Genomic DNA, 17,805 nt, shown 5'->3' with positions numbered 1-17,805 from the left:
GGTGCCAGAGCTCCAGTGCAGGGTCAGTCACCTCATTCTATTAAAACACAAAGCAAAAATATTGACCAATACCAATTTGTCTGTCTATCTGTAAGCATTGGAGGACTGACACGGACTGACTTTGTATAGCACAGGAAATGTGCCAGGGCATTGTTACTGTTTAAAAATTAGTAGAAAGCACACAGGACTTTCATGGCCCTTTTGTTTACTTGAAATGTACTATAACACCAGCAGTATTTCTGTCTTTCCACTGCTTGATCCAGTTTGGGAACAGATGTGTTATGTTCTATGTAACATTGATCCATTTGCTTTTGTTTCTCAACTGAAAAAAAAAAAATTCCAAAGCTGTTTCTGGGCTAGGAATTCTTTTCATTTGTCAATCCAAAGAGGAAGGTTTTGGCATTGCCATGTGCAACACTAGTTGGCTCTCTTCCTCTAAACTATTAATAACCCCCAGAAATTTTAGTTGAGTTCCTGTCCTCTTAGACTCTTGCCCATGCTGCTTCTCACCCTCCTTGCTGGGCCACCCACTGCACTGTGTGGTGGGAAACACATTCATGGTGGGCAGGTCTTCTTGGAGCATGGCAGCAGGCTGCAGGACTAAAATGATGTTTTGCCTGAAGTCAGCTGAACACCACCTCCAAACCTGCACTTTTAGATTTCCTGTGTTTCCAATTAAACACAAAACCAGATTTCAACTTTCATTTGTTTCAGGATGAGAAATACCCTCAGTACTGGAATTTTGAGGGACAGTTGCCAATTTACTATATTTTGTAAAAAATCAGTTTTACCGTCAGCACATCTAAGGACTACGTTTCTGTACTAAATGTATAAGTTGGAGTAAACTACACTTAAAGCTTGACCTTTTGTAAGGGGACACCAGCCCACTGCCAGCTCCCATTTATACAACCAAAACAACAAAAAAATACTGTCTTGAATCATTGGAGGTTTAAGTGTTGTTCAAAAATCTCATATTAAACACAAATCAGACTTAGTCCTAACTGGAGTTGCGATTGCATCTCCACAGCTGATTACCAGATGGGGAAACTATGCCTTTCTGGAAAGGCTGACGTAGCTTGAACAGAAATGAAAATGGGAACAATAATGGATACAGCCATACATCAAAACTTTATGCAGTAACACGGGCATGTGTCTGGATAAAAGAGGGCAAGTGAAGAGGTAGATTGTCAGAGGTGAGCCTACAAGCAATCCCAAGAGGGAAAGATTTCCATCTGCTTATGGAAGACAGCTACAAGGAAATTCACTCAGCTCCACCTAAAGGGATTATATGATCTCTCATCCCAGAAAGGGAGGGGATGCAAAACAGTGCCAGCAGCAGCACAGGACTTGAGTCTCCCAGCATGACCTACAGGTAACTGCTGGCTCAGTTCACTGTTCACAGTTCCCATCATCTGCTCAGTAAGGGAGTGGCTGTTGTTCCCGTCCCTAATTTGAGATGGGAAGATCAGAACTTTTTGATCCACAAAAATGCTTTATACAGTTTTCCAGAAAACCAGAGACTGCTGCACAGCTTTTTATTTTTTGTCTTTTCTTATTTCTTCTTTAAAGTTTTGATTAAAAAAATCAAACCAAAACACATCACCAAAAAAAAAAAAAAAAGAAAATCAACACAACTTCACCACACTTATTTTTAGGGTTTTCTTTCTACATCCTTCCCTTAGGCACAAATGGAAAGCCATGGCCATGATAGGAAGATAGTGTGGTGCTACAGAGCTCTCACATATGGAGTTCTCACTTCGCCCTTCTTGCCACCACAGTAGCATTTATAATGTCAGCATGTCCATATCTGCTTAAAAAAACATCAAGCCAAATAATCCCACACTAAAATATTGTCCCAAGGCTTGCAGGAAATGTGACTGGGAGCCTCATACCTGTAGAGATTGACCTTTCAAGAGACTCAAATCTTTTGCATTATGCATAAAGCTCCTGATGGGACACGTCTAATGCAACACTGAATACACCAAACTAACAGAAAGCAGATTCGGTGGGTATGTGACTTATGAGTAAGGCTGATGGGAAGTGTTTTTGGGGCCATCTCTCAGCACACCATATGACACCACTGACATTTTTCAAGGAGCAAAGCACACAAGAACTTTGCCCTTACCTGCCAAGAAAAAAGGAGATGGAAGTTTCTGGTAAGGCATTTGAAGCAGAGAACCAGTCTACTTGCAGAGAACCACCAGCTTGCAGGCAGCCCAAAACAGTCTCCAAAAAGGGACAGTTTAGCCTGGAAAGAAGGAATAAAGTGATGCTAGGAAAAACGAAACAAAAGAACAGGTTATTATTTTAAAGGTTAAAAACATCCCATAATCACTATCATTTGATATGCACTCAAGTCAGTAAGCTGCCCCTGGCTAAGCAACCTTAATATTGCTTTGAGAAGAGCAGGGCAGAACTCTGACCATTTTGCCCCCAGTCAGGCCCTCTGCAACCTGCTGCTGCCACATCTAGAGATAAGCAAGGAGGAAGGATTAAGTACACCATATGTATCTATCAGTGGAGGTTAAATGGAAAATTTTACTTCTGAAATATTAGTAAGGGATGTGCATGACCAAGTACTGCTGAGGTTCTGCATTTCACTGCTCAGCACCTATTAGAGAACTGTCCGGTATCAAGTACTCAAGCTGCCTGTGAACAAACTTGTAAACCATCAACCATTTCTCCAGATGGAACACTGCAGCGTCCCATGTCATGATATAAAAACCTGATTAACTGTGATGACCAGTATTTTCCATAAACATTTAACAAAACTTCCCATTGCTTAATTACTAGTGTGCAAAAAGCAGATGATTTTATAACATGAAAGACTTGAGCTGGCAGATCATGGGGAAAAAAAAGCCTACAAGAAAACCCATTAATATAGGAGAGTTATTCAACCCTGTAATATAAAACCCCAAATATGTGAATTTTTCAACCCTTGTGTGAACCTCTCATGAACATTTTTAAAACCAGCTCTAGTTAACTAAGCCTCTTGACATACAAGGTCAGAACGGTTGTGTGCAGTCCCCATTCTGCTCTGGAAAATGGGAAGCCTCAAAACTAGCAAAGATCAGTCAGCAAAGAGAGGACACATTCAGGGGCCAAATTTGAAAATCAAAAGTATTTATCCAGTTTTAAATGAAAGACCATGCAAAATCCCACATGCAATTAATTCTGAAGAACAGAACTGATACAACAAAATACAATTACTTACTCTTTGATAGGATTTTCTATCATTAGATGTCTCACACATCTGGGTTTACTTGTACATTTCAGGACTTCTGCTGATCTACACTGTGCTTTCCTCAGAACCCTGCCACTTTGAGCTTTCTTGCCTCTAGTTATTATCAAAGAGCTTCAGCTTGGAGTGGCCTAATTAGAACTTGGTTCAAATTAAAGAAGAAACCAGTCCACTAGCAACAGCAATATTCTACATCTGTGTGAATTGGATTCCACTTCAGAATGCTTTTGAGGGTAGGAAAAATGAGAAAAAGAAGGGGAGAAAAGCAGACAAAAGACAAAGCTTGGCTACAGTCTGGGTCAATGCCAACAGCTCAGATACAAGTCTATGGGAAGCTGTAGAAACAGAAAGCAAGCTGTCCCATCCATCTGTTTTTAAAGGCTCTTACTAAGGGCAGAAATAAGGACTGATGTATTTTCACAAATGTATTTTCACAGGAGTGAAAGGAGCAGAATTCCTTGAGCTTTGGAGGAAGCCTGGAGGGACATTTTCCCTGCAGGACGTGAGACGCTCAAGGAAATAGTAATTTCAACTTTGTCTGTTTGGTATGTGCAGTGAAACATCTGCTCTGTTTTTCCATACACAGAGCATGGTAAAATCAGAGTTAAAAAAGCTAACCTCTGAAATGAACTCTGAAATGAACTAGAGCCAAAGCAAAGAATACCTTCAAAATGGGGGAGGAAGGGCTAAAAGAACACTCGAGTTTCTTACTAGTGCCAAAGCTCACAATTTGAAATCTCTCTACCTTTCCACATTTTTTTCCATGAACATATAAAGAAAAATCAAACTCTGTTTCAGTCTTTTTCAAAACATAGGCCATTCTTCCTTAATTTCCCAAATGAAATTTTCTATTTTTATTATCCCTTACCCTTAGTGACTGCATATGCAGATGCCTTCCTCCAAACTCCAATCCTGCATGCCACTGTGGCAACATATTTATCTGTAGCAAATTCCAGATACCACTCTGACTACACTTCCTTTATTCGGAGGCTGAGAAGAGAATGTCCTCCTATCAATCCAGCTGTGTCTTCATTTTCAATCTAGCTGTAATAAAATACTGCAAGAGTTTTTTCCAAAGCAGGTGTAGTGTTTTTTTGTTTGTTCTGATGCCAGATGTATAAAGCCCTTCTCATATTCATTCCAATTCCACGGCACAGCTGACAGTCTGCACCTTTATACCTGCTGATGTAGGGCGGAAATACTACGCTTTCTGCACTGCTTATGGTACTAGAAGTCATATCTGGAGTCTCATTCTACATCCCAAGGAGCAAAAAGAGATGTATCAGCCTACTCTAGTTACATTTTTGGTTGATTCCAACTGACTAAATCTCATTTGCAGCTGCCTTCAAAATACCATATGGATGGAGATACGTGATTCTCCAGAGCATCGGCAAGAAAGTCCGATGCAACCACAGCCTGCCAAGCAACTGTCAGCTCAGATCCAAACTCTTCTCCCAATATAACTAGGGTTATACTGTATATATATATACTGCCAGTATAACATGGCAACAAAGTTGCCACGTAATATGAGAACCTCAAACAGTCAATATCAGACTAAAATGGAAGACTTCTAGCTTAGCTTTGATTCAGAACAATGGTCTGCAGGTAAAGATCCTGTGCAGGGTAACACAGACCGAAGGTCAGTGTAGGCTAACCTGCCTTCTGGGGTAAGCTATTCTACATGGACTAGGAGGCCCCTCAGTTTGCTTCTAGCACTCGCTTGAGCACAGCAAAGCTGGCTCCAGGCCTGTGCAGGGGAGCTCACAGGACACACAAGTGATGGTTTTATCAGTGCTGATCCACTGCCTTGATCAGCAACAGAGATCTGGAAAAGCAGGTTGGCAGCAGCCGGCAATTGCTGGCCTGGAAAGGGTCGTCCCACAGGGGCAGCCAGCATTGCTCTCCTCATTGCCCCTGCATTCACAGCAGGTGCCCTCTCGGCAAGACCCCTATCCACACCTTCCCATGCGAAGGAAGGCCAAGCTCACTCCCTCATGATCAGTTTGGCCAAGAAGTGTTTTTCTAGCTTTGTTGGGTAGTCACTTCTGGCACACTCACAGCACTGTGCTGGTTCTCCAAACAGAGGCAGGGTTGAAGGGTGCTGGGTACTGCTCACTGCCAAGGATGGTAACATGAATTGCAGTTGCCAAACAGACATTTTCCAGCGTCTTCTGGGCAGACAGAACCACAAAAACAAAAGCGTTCTCTGGTTTAAGGTTCTGAGGGCAGTTCTCCTCATAGCTTACTGTAGAAACTGGTTCCACGACTGACTCCTCTGCAGAAGACATTAACTACATGTACAGTCTTCGCTTCTTAAAGGAAGACTGAAAAAATGCAGTCCTATTCAAACTGTCAGCATAAGCCCTCACATTTTTCTTACTTTGAAATTATTTCTTTAAATCATGCTGGAAATCTTAAACCTATCACTATTAAAAAGCAACCTGTCAACTCAGATATCAACACACTACAGAAAAATCTGCTGCAAGGTGTTTCTGAAGATTAAATGCTTTAATTTCTTTATACATAAATGGTATTTACTAACATGCTGACAGAGCTGACAGTATAATAGAAAACATTGCTCAGAAGAACACAGCTGTTCAGCTAAACGACCTTAATTCCAGTACTAGTGTTTTGCACCTACCATTGCAACATCTGGACTGAAGCAGAAGCTGCTTCAGTGGTGATACAACCACATTAAACGTATTTCTTCATTATGATCAAATGTTAAATCTTCAGTCCCATTCTAGAAGCAGTGTGTTGTAATCAGGGTGCTTTCTGCACAAATCTGGCTGAACATCCCCCTCTGGACACTTAATAGCCTGAAGAACATCCAGCCATTGAATCCCTAAGTGTGTCCTACAGCTCCAGAGTTGATCATCGGCCAGTCTCAGAACATCCTGGTCTAGATAAACTCCTTCAACTCTGATCTTTTCCATAGCATCTCCCTCCAAAATTGCCATCTACCCCATCAGTCACCAAGGTCCAACCTTTGATGTCTTCCCTGTATCTCAAATAAACCCTGCTCCCAGAACCTCAGAACAGTCTCATCCCAGTCTGGTAGATTCTTACAGCAGTGACAGTAAGCACTGGCCATTCCTCACAGTATAACTCTTTTTTTGGTAGTAATAATTAGATATTATCCACCAGAACACATATCGCTTCCCAAGTTATCACACTTATTTGCAGTTTGCCTCTCTGCTGAGGCTGTCAGTGACAGTCCACATCCACAGGAGACTGCAATGATGTCACCAACTCATTTCACGGAAGCCCCCAACTCACTATCCAAGGACAATTAATTTTCTAGTTGGCACTGAATCTGAGGAACACACATAAAACTCCACATACTTTACCTTACACTTCATCTGAACATCGCCCACATAAATAAGCACAGACACTAATGAAAGAGAGATGTCAACACTAAAAGGTGTTGAAAATTATTTTAGGAATAATGAATGCTTTGGGGATTAACAGTACCATATGGTACCTTTCACCTCCAACTTACTGGTACAAATCCAGCCAGAGCAGCATGGATAAAAGCCTTTACCATCTGGTGACTTATTACTTTATGGAAAATAAACAGGTGTTTACATCTCACAGACACACACACAGAATCCACCACCATAACTGGAAATCTTGTTGGCTTTCTCAGTAGAGAGATCAAAGAGGGACAGAAAACTCTTCTCCCAGTATAACTGGTCTATTTACATGAGAAGTGAGGACAGCTGAATGCCAAGTACTACTACCACCCACTACCAGAAACTAAAATATGATCTACCATTTTTCCAGTCTTTATTAGGAAACAGGAGGATTTACGGCTTTCAAACCTAAATCTCATCTACTGCTTTCCTCCCACACACACACCCTGAAGCAGTAGGTGTAACAATATTCTCTTTTCCTACAAGCTTTATCTAGCTTGTATTCTTAAATCATCACTGCTGTAACAGCACTACTATACAATATTTCACATCTAGCAGCCCTCATATCAGCTGTAACAAGGAAGTCTGAAGTAATCAGCACTCATACCTCAGTGAATTCTTTTGAGCATTAATCCTTTTTAAAGAGAACTGTCTGAGTTTGAATTTCCTGGTTTCTTTATAAATTTGCTCTCCCATGCTCCAATTTCTCCCTATGGCATAGAAAGAAGATTTTAAAAAAATAAAATTACTATTGTCATTATTATTTTATGAAACATATAAGCATATTAATTTTACCAAATATTAATAAACATATTAATTTTAAAATTAATAGTAACAGGTACATAAATATCCTCTGAGTTTCCTCTTCTCAATTTATCACTTGGAAATGTGAACATCACTTTTTGTATAGCAGAAGTTACTGGTAGTTTAATATATCTTATCTTTGTTAGTGGCACATGCGAGCTTCTCTGAATAAATCAAAACTGGAATAGTCTGAAGCTAATTTGCTTGTCTTATTTAAAGCTCTCTTTTTATCCTGGAGCAAGTAGTGGTTTTTTTGGCTAAGGCAGAATGCAGCTACTTTCACATCACTTAATGACCAGAAGCACAAATCACATCAGAGAAATCTCTTAAGTTTCCTTGGCAAATCTGCACCTGTTGTGTTGTAGCCGCTTAATCAAAAAACCAATAAGTATTCTTATTTCGTTATCCCATGTACACATTGGACACTACGGATCAAAGGCATGGTGATGCAGTCCAGAGAATTTCTGTTCTTCCTCCTTTGACTGTTTTATCAGTACAATTAACACATACCAAGTATGACAAAGCTAGAAATAACTAAGAGAGATTAAGATCTGCCAGAAACATCATCCTAAAAATCATCTTATATCTTTTCATACACCAGTCACACTAGCTCCCTGATCTGACCACCTGTGTCTGGATACACTGCCTGGCAGGGCTCCCCAGGGAAAATTTCCATGCATCTGCTAAACTTTTCCAGGTATCTTTGAGCTTTTATCCTTAGTCTGACAAATACACACATAAACCATCTGTGACTACTAAGTTATCAAATATTTGGAGGCAAAAGCAGCCCTGTACAACAGAGAACAGTTTGCATTACTTCAAAATGACCAAGCTCCGGGCTCTAGTTTAAACACAGTATGCACCTAGGTCACTGTAACAACTTCTCACTTTGCTTCCAGTTCTCGTGTGCTATTAATCATACAGCTGCTGAACCACAGTGGAAGTCCTGGGTGACTTAATGTGCAAGATTTCAAGGGATGCTCTTCCCAAAATAAAGTGCAATGCATGAATGGTTACTCAAGAATTTCAAAATGACCAGAAAGTGCACAAGCCCAGATGCTGTGGTATCAGCCATGGCCTGCTAGAAAGTCTTAACCCATTTTAGGATTTGCCTGGCACTTATCCATTTAAGATTTTAATCCTCAGTCTTTGTCCTTTAGATTCCTGTATGTATTTGTGGCACAGACAGAAGGTAAGACTGCTTAATTTGAGCCTTGCTTTCAGATAGTCCTGATAAGACTCCTGTCTCTTGTCAAAAGGAATGACTTCTTTAAGGCTCTCTGCTCGTGCACTACTCTAGCAAGTTTTCCCAGGAGAACAACAACAACAACAAAAAACCCAAAACCAAAATCAAAAAAGCAAGTATTTGACACATGTTTAAATGCAATTACAAGATGGCTGAAACTAGATGAAATCCTAGAAAAGAGATAAAGGGACAAAGTCTGCTTTGAAACAGACCACAAAACATCAACACAAGCTTGCAGTGCTCTAAAAAAGGTAAACCAGAAGCGATGGGAGGTACCAGGGACTCTGTCATCCCCATAAAACCAGCTCATACCAGACTGCAGTGGCATTTGCAAGGCAAAACAGGTGGCTTATTGGATGTTGCATAAAAACTGAACAAAGATCCCAAGAGCGTCGGTAAGCTGTCCAATTCATAAAAAGGGCATAATCTAAGCTTTCAGTGCCTTCCCACAATTTTCAGCTCCTCTGGGACCATGCATCCCAAAAGGCAGGGAAATGCACTGAGAACTCATCATTGGTTCATCTGCACATTGCAAAGACTGTGAACTCTTAGAAGCCTTGTCATCCATGTAGGAGAATACATCATCACAACCATCATCATAACCATGGATGCAGTAACATTATTCTGGGCAAAGCTTAAACCCAGATTTCAGATCTAGGTGCTAATCACCTGATTTACTTTTGTAGTAATATACAAAGACAACTACCTCTAATTTTGTTATCGGCAAGCTTCCTCACTGTCAGAGAAAGACTCTAAGCCTGTGGATCTACCCATGCAACAAAAGAGCCCTCAGCAAAGCTCAGGTGGAGCCTACAGGCAAAGCAAGTCATTCAGGCATTCAGTATCAGCCACCCTAAAAACTGTGGGTAACACAGGTGCCATTGCAGAGGCTGCTAAACCTACATACTTTGCACCTTCTCCCTGTACCCACCTGGGCACTTCTGCTGCCAGGCTGTCATAGCTAGATGCTACACAGCTTTGTGCTCAGCTGAAGCAGGGAGCCCAAGCCAGCAGAAAGCCCCCATCGTAACAAGTGTTTGAGCTATATCATATGAATTGGCTGCTCACCTGGCTTCATTCCTGCCAATGCTGGCACAGGGGCAAGGAATGCAGTCTGAGTACAAGGGATGGTGGGACTTCTATTTCTAGCAGCAACCTATGTGTTTAAGTTTCATAATCAACATAAGTCATAGTGAGTATTTTGTACCCGACCAACAGACTACACAGATTTCTGTAGGAACACTACTACTCTCTGCCCATCGGCTTCTTCAGTATTTTATAATATTCCCTTTCAGCCCTCTCAGTGGGATTCCTACTAAAACCTCAAACTGTCAGAATATCTGAGGAAAACAATCAGACTCCCAAATCCAGCATGCTCTTCTTCGGTAGAGAGAAGGGAAAGTGCAAGGGAGAAAATACTTTCTCATTCCGATGTTCACATATAGTTTGAGGCTGGGATGTCCTCTTTCTTGGCTACTGAAGACAAAGCCGGAAGGATTGCAAAATCTTTTTGTTCGTTAATGACTCAAAAATGTGTGTCTACACGTAGACATCTCTTACTTGTCCAGTTAACTCTGCAGGTGGGGAGGGGAGAATAAAAAAATAAGTAAAATAAAAAATTAAATTCCTTTTTTTTAAATGACACACAACTACTGCAGCAGACCGCAGTGCTATTAGATGTACCAGAATACACTCAGAATAAAAGCAGATGTGTGCTAAGAGTATATTCTCTATATCTTGTCATTTTCCCTCCCCCAATTTATCTTTTAGTCTCCGATTCTTTGCACTCTCCTTTAATTATCTCAACTTCTCCCACTCCTTAGCCGCATTTCTTATAGTATGAATATAATCTTTCATTTTCTCCTTTCATAAAGTGTAACTTGAATGAGTCTTGCACACCTGAATATCACCTGATTTTCTCATGTCCTATCTCAGGTGTCTCAACTTTAAACAGTACTTTGTGTCCATTTATATCCAGTTGTCTTTCCTTGATCATACTGTTATGCCCTAAGTTCAACATCATGAGCTCATAATTGAAAAGAAGGACTAAAATGTGTCTGTCTTGCTATTCACCTGTAATAAGAGAAGCTATCTGATACTGCATCTTCTTCTGAAGGAGGCACCTTGCATACAAAGACATTTAACAAGATCCACTGATCTGATAATGAACTTAGAAAAACTGGACAACAAATGAGAAGCTGTATTCCTGCATTTAATCACACAGTGGCTCTGGAGGGGCTGCTCAGATTCTGGACTCGCTCCCACTTGGAGTCGTCAAATCCAGATATTCTTCCCCGTAGCTTTCTAAAATGGGACACCTTAATTTCACTTCCAAGAGGGAAATGTGATGGCCATTCTTGAAGGCACCTGACAGCAATACCTTTTGACATGAGCATGTATGTGTACTTCATCCTTGTCCTCATCTGCACCCCTGATTCATCTGACCATGCAAAGCTAACATACTGCTTCAGCCTTCACCATCTGTCCTCATCCGCTTTTGGCAATTTGGGCTTACATTCTGTTCATGACTACCATGATATAGATAAGCCTCACTTACATGAAACTGTTTTTACTAGGCATAGTATACCTGTGTAGTGTGCATACAAAAGCATAATTTTGTACGCACGGCAAGTTTGCACTGTCCTTTTCTCTGAAACAGAGGCAAAACTCAGGACCAAAGGGAATAATGCTATTGAAAGTTAATGCATGCACATACAATGGAATTTTCCTCAGTGGCTCACATTCTTAATTCTGTCCAAAGGGAATAATGCTATTGAAAGTTAATGCATGCACATACACTGGAATTTTCCTCAGTGGCTCACATTCTTAATTCTGTCCAAAGGGAGCTTCTTCCCTCAAGTCGTGTCTACACACATGACTCAAATACGATTTTCACAAACTGTTCACAAAGGAATTAATTAAGTTTTGATTAATCTTTTGTCAACTTCTGTATCCTGACCTGAGTTTCATCTTTTTTCCAGACCATTCTGTCGTGGTCTTAAATACAACATGGTTGAAAATAATCTTGTATTCTTCTGTAACACAGACCACAGCATTTTTATCTGTCTCTCTCTCCTCTCTGGCCTGTGCCCAGTATTTCTTTCCTTGGAATACCTATAAAATCTGATCTCTCTCATCAGTCTGATTTTTTTTTTAGTCCCATCACCACTGGCTTTCTATTCTCACCACATTTCTTTAGAGCTATTCAGTGTAGTAATCCTTAGGTAGTTACTCTAATTAGTAACTTCAGTTACACTTAACTGATTTGCCACCCTCATAAGCTTGGGAGCTCTATCAGGACTCATCATCTGTCTCCAGGAACATACTAACCTCCTCTTCCATTTTACTGCCTCACTGTACTGCCATCCCATCCCACTTTGTGGTACCATCCTTTGCTGTCCCATTGTCTGCACTATCTCCAGTAGAAAACTGTTTTTCACAACTATGTGTAGAGATTTCCCTTTCTTCCTCTTTGAAACACTTTTAATCGTGATTTCCCACCCCAACCCCACAGACAGGCTTCTCCAGTAGGAAATCTGCCCAACAGATGTATCCAATTAGTGCTGCTAACTTAAAAAAAATGACCAATCCGAACTTACCAAAACCAAAGAAAAGGAAATTTAACTTCTTTGTAATAACACAGAGAAATACATCCCATTCCCAGTTTTTTATATAGCCATAAACAGACCATTCTCATATTCTGAAATTACATCTGGCCTCGTAAGTTTAGTTTGCAGAATCATGTTAATTTTTCTCAACTCTGGGCCACAGTGCTCGCTGTCACAGGCTTTCTATATTATCTTAGGAAAGTTACTAAGTTATTAAATATCTGGAAGTCTGGAGCACCTGGTTCATCTTGCTCAGATGCATGGTAGAAAAACAATTCTGATCTGTGCACCTGTTTCCCAATTTATTAATTTTTCTCCTCTAATAATTAGAAGGGATAATATTAGTGCATCATCGGGGTGTTGAAGAGGGTAATTAAGCACTTGAGGAAGGTTCACATATAAGTTGTACAAATGTATTGCAGTAAAAGAGTGAAACTATAACCCAGCCAAAGCCAATAAATCTGCCAAACAATAAACATAGAAGCAAAGCAGTGAAACTATCTCAAACTCTAATTGTGTAGAACAAATAAAGATTTATGAAAGATCCTATCAGCCACTAAACATGTATTACCTATCCTTCAAGTTACATCTAGAAAATTCTCTATGTTTGTATTGTTCACCTTGTGTCTCTTTAACCTCAATGTCATGGTCTAGCAAGCTGTCAGGTGGCATAACTATAATTGTTGTCTTAAATTAAAACTGCATGCTGAACTACCAGCACAAGGGCTCATTAGAAAGAATAAAGGAGAAAACCTAGCCAAACTTCTCTTTAATTTTCATTTATCCTTTAAGGACAATCAAGAGAGCAGATGGTCTATCATTCCTGAACAGCTTCTGACTAAAGAGAGCTGATCCATTTATTTAAGAGTCTTATCTCCTGTCAGTCCTGTCTTTGGCAAATAATAAGGTTTCCCCTTATTACAAGAATGCTTTTCCGATAGGCCTGGAAAAATTTAAGCTTTCCTGTCAGTTAGATGAGCCCCTTTATCCCATTTGGCAACAAACCCAAACGTCTGTAAAAATAGATTGCCATCTGACTAAGCAACTGGGAGACTGAAAGACACATGCTGGAATGCAACCAACCTGAATAATAGTTAATCAGCCGATGCTTTTCCAGCAACACCTTCTGGCTGCTTGTAAAACATATGAGTCTTCTTTCAATAGTGCACTTAGAAACAAAACAAAAAAAAAGTGAGCATTTGCTTTGTTTTCTTTGCTGTGGGTTTTATGAGTTCTCTGCAGAAAGTTTCATGTTATTTTCTTTTCACCTTTTGTACTTCTCTTGCCTCTTTCACTTTTTGGGACAGAAGGGAAAGATAACTGACTCAAAAGCAAACATAGTTCAGAAGGTCTAAAAGACTTCTATGTAAAGACTATTTAATGTAACACACACCAGTCTGACAGTTTGGCATAGAGGAGTGACCATTGTTGGCTATTTGGAAGGCAACAGACCAATATGGATCAGTCTTTGTGAGAGTGAAGTATTTCATTGTACTCTGATAGTATATTACTAGATGGTCTTGAAGACATTCCATGGAACACTAGAAGACTAGGTGAGCAATTAATTCAATACATCTCCAGAAAACTACCATGTTTTTATAGTATCCCAGAGAAATGTGAATTTTAGAGGAAAACATATGTGTCTCAGTCCTCTGCTAAAGCCTTCTAGGAGAGAAAGACATCTCCAAAATGTAACTACAACTGGTTTAGGGAAAATTTCCACTTTCTACTAAAACTCCACAACAGAAAAATTCTGACTGGAAATTGCACATCACTGACTGATCCTTTGAATGCTGCTGGAAGGCAAGCAAGCTATTTACCACTTTGCAATAGAAAAAAGCTAAATTACTTGGCACAACCCATTTGCCACCATGCAGGAGTTTTGTTTGCACGGCTGCTTTTTAAAAACCAACAATAAAATCCTTTTGCAAACAAAATGGTAGCAAACAGCTTGATACAAACAATAAATGTAAATTCTCCCTATTCTGCCTACTCTGCACGTAATTTTAGTGGATAGTGAACGCTTCAGATCTTGCAGAGGGTATGTCCTTAGATCCCAGAGCAGATAGGCAAATTTCCAACTTGCTTCCTTTTAAATATTTTAATTAGTTCTTGATCTTGAATTTTTTTAATTGAGTACCAAAAAAGGAGTCCTCTGAGAATCAAATTTTGCTACTGGAAAGCCTGTAAAGAGAAAATTGTATATATTATATGTATAAATATTAATGTATTTATTAAAAAGGAAGAGATGTTTAGATCACAGGAAAAACGGGAGCTCCTCATTTCTTCAAATGATACTCTAATCTGTTAGAAGGAAGGTCAATTTAGGATTATTGCAGTACATACTTTCTATTAGCTGGGGGCCTCCTGCTCACCCATATGCTGTTTTTCCTTTTAAGTGCAGCAAGGACTACTCATCCCAGTCAGGGAGCTGCATGCAGTCAAACTAAATTACTGCCTTTGTGCTGACAAGGATCAAATGAACATTTGGGGTCAAAAAAACCTGTAGCCACTAAGCTAATTATAGCTGGGGGTGAGTGTGCGGGGGAGGAGAGATGAGAGTTGGCTGGCTGGACTTGAGCAAGTGATGCGAGTAAACCTGCACAAGTGGTGCAGAGTTTATTGTAATGGCAAGAGTTTATTGCAATGTAAATGCTGGCATGAGAACTTGAGTCATAACTTTCTCCTAGCCCAGAAAAGTAGGAAATGTGAGCTGTTGATTGTAACATGTTCTCAGCTCTCAGCAGCATGAGTAAAAAGAGCATGTTCTATTGCCAATTTCTATTCCTTTTTCTTTTAGTACTTATTTCTGGGGTGTGTGCTTTCCAGTACCTGTTTTTTGGGTATTCTTTTCCATCAGCTATCAAAGCTGCACTCATCAGTATACTTTGAGAGGCAGCTGAAAGGAGAGAGGAAAGTGGGTGTCTTATGGCCATAAAAGTAATAACCATTTAGAGAGTTTTATCCTGTTCAAGCAAAGCCAAGCTTCTAGTCCAGGCTGGCCCCCAGCCTTTTTCCTCTCAGTTTGAGTGACCATTAATGGCTGGACAAAAAGGTGTATTGCAAGGAACTCTCCCTGTAGTCAGGCTGAGTTGTTTTGTGATGTGTTACAGATTTTCATGAAAGAAACTGAAGTTCAGTAACCTCCTCTACAGAGGCAATGTGTAAGCTTCTGATTAAACAAGATCCAGCTTAAAAAAAAAATGCGTCTGTTGATAAACTTGCCATTATTTCAAAAGGATGTGTTTGAAGCAAGCGGTACTTGAGGTAATGCCTTGCTGATCCACAGATCCGCTTCCCATGATAACTGGAAGGCTTATTTCACTTTCCAAGAAGTTCTACCTGGCTATTGGTCATGTTCATTGGCCAATATCATGACGGAAGTAGGATTTAGTTCCTACATCATTACATAGCAATGCAATCACTGCTCCACATTCTCATTCTGGTAACAATTATGATGTTTTTCTGGCAGCCAAATTGTTCATGTAACCGGTGGACACATACACACAAATAATAATAATAATAATAATAAAACCAAACAAAATTCTAAACAAACAAAGCAAAGCAAAACAAAAAAAAACCCAAAACAAAAACAAAACCTGCAAAACATAAAAAACCAAGCAACCAAGAAATCTTGCTGTCACATCCCTCTTAAAAGAATAAGAAATCCTATTATGGCAAAGGATTCCATTACAGACTTTTTCATCCCTTAGAGATGACTCCCTCCATTACAGACTTTTTCATCCCTTAGAGATGACTCCCTCCTTTAAGATTCCCCACTTTTATTGATCCAAGACATTTTTATGAGTCTCAAATTGTATTTTTACAAAGAGGGGTTGTACCATGACAGCTCCTACCCAAATGCAGAGACAGCACAGAGCTGCACACCAGCAAACTGCACCACCTTGGGCTTACTAACAGTGTACTGACACAGTGAGGATGCATCCAGCTCCAAAATGGGTGAAGCCTCTGCCAGGAAGGCACATTGTGCCCCCATAGCACAGTACTCAGCACTCAAAACCTCTGGCCCAACTTGCTGAGTTATCTGTTGTACCGACAGCTAAAAGCCTGCAGCAACATAGCACTGGAAAGAACAGAAACCTCATGGTTCAGGCCTGAATCTAACCCTGGGATTAGGGATTAAAAGCACGGGCTTTTAGGGCAAAAGCAAAACAATCTGTTTCAGTGAGTGAAAACCTCATGTGAAAACCAGATGAACCAATACTGGCTCTTGCCACCTGAAGGTAGTACAATACTGGGAAGTTTCTTTAGACAGTATCTAGTTCCATACAGGGACTAAGATTTCAGAAATACATGTCACACAGCATATGTAAGAGAGAGATGAAGTTCCGCTGCTGCTACCTCTCAAAGACTCGTCTCTTTTTGCTCCCTGCAGTTCCACCCCTGAACTAAAATCAAAAAACCACCACTGCTCTCACTACCTTCTCTCTGTTTCCAAGACTACTAAGTGGGTTAAAAGCCTTTTCTTCAAATTCTTTTCCAGGCTTTACTGATCCAGCTTCTATCTTCTGCAAGCTCAGAGTTCTAACATCTCCCACAATAAGATAAAGAAAGTTTTCTTCATTCTCACTGAGCTTAATTTTGCTATACTTGTTGAATTTAAAAAAAAAAATAAAATATTCAGCACATACTTCAGCAAGCAGTACTTTTTCTTCCTACAGCTTCTTGAAGAGAATTAAGCTCAACCAAATGTAGCATTTTCGACAGCCTATAAAATATGTTACCACAAACATGTTCCTCCCATAAAAGAAAGCGCCTTTACCATCTCCTGTTTTTGTCCCTTAAAATTAGCTGACTTACCTATCACTCACTTTGCCTGCATTCAAGAAAATATCCTCCGTGTGTTGGTACAGACACTGCATGAATCAAACTTCTTTTGGTAAAATAACCAAAAATCACAAGAACACCCAACAAATCCAAATCCAACAAATAGAATTTCAGGGAATCCTTGCTTTGATTTCAGTGAAGTTTTTCAGTGAGTAAGGCTCATCTTAACTGCAAGCTAGTTAAGGACAATGTTTGACAACTTGCAAGCACAGAACCAAGAAACACTTGTCACATTACTGTATGAAAGTCAGCTGTGCATCCTATGTATTTCAAAAAAGAGATTAAGGCAACATGTAAACAGCACAGGAACACAAACCACTAACTTTAATGTAAGTCAAAAGATGGACAGTGTTGCTTTAATACAGTATTATCAGACAGATGTAGTGCTAGTGCAACATACTTAGAAGTTTTGACCTACAAAGTCCTGAATGAACTGTGACTCTTCAGTGGTAGTCCCTCACCCAGCAGTGACATTTCTAGTGAGTGATATCGCTACAAGATCTTGAGCAGAAAACCCCTGCATTATTCTTTATAGCCTGACAACTTAAGACAAGTCTTTTAAACTTGGGTTTTCTCTCCTAATTTATGATTAAAAGAAGAAAGCCTGGAGTGAGAAGCAAGATATTAATATATGTGCAAATT

Source organism: Lepidothrix coronata, unplaced genomic scaffold, assembly GCF_001604755.1.
Source record: "Lepidothrix coronata isolate B3197 unplaced genomic scaffold, Lepidothrix_coronata-1.0 Scaffold184, whole genome shotgun sequence".
Lineage (NCBI taxonomy): Eukaryota > Metazoa > Chordata > Aves > Passeriformes > Pipridae > Lepidothrix > Lepidothrix coronata.
This window is presented reverse-complemented; position numbering follows the sequence as displayed.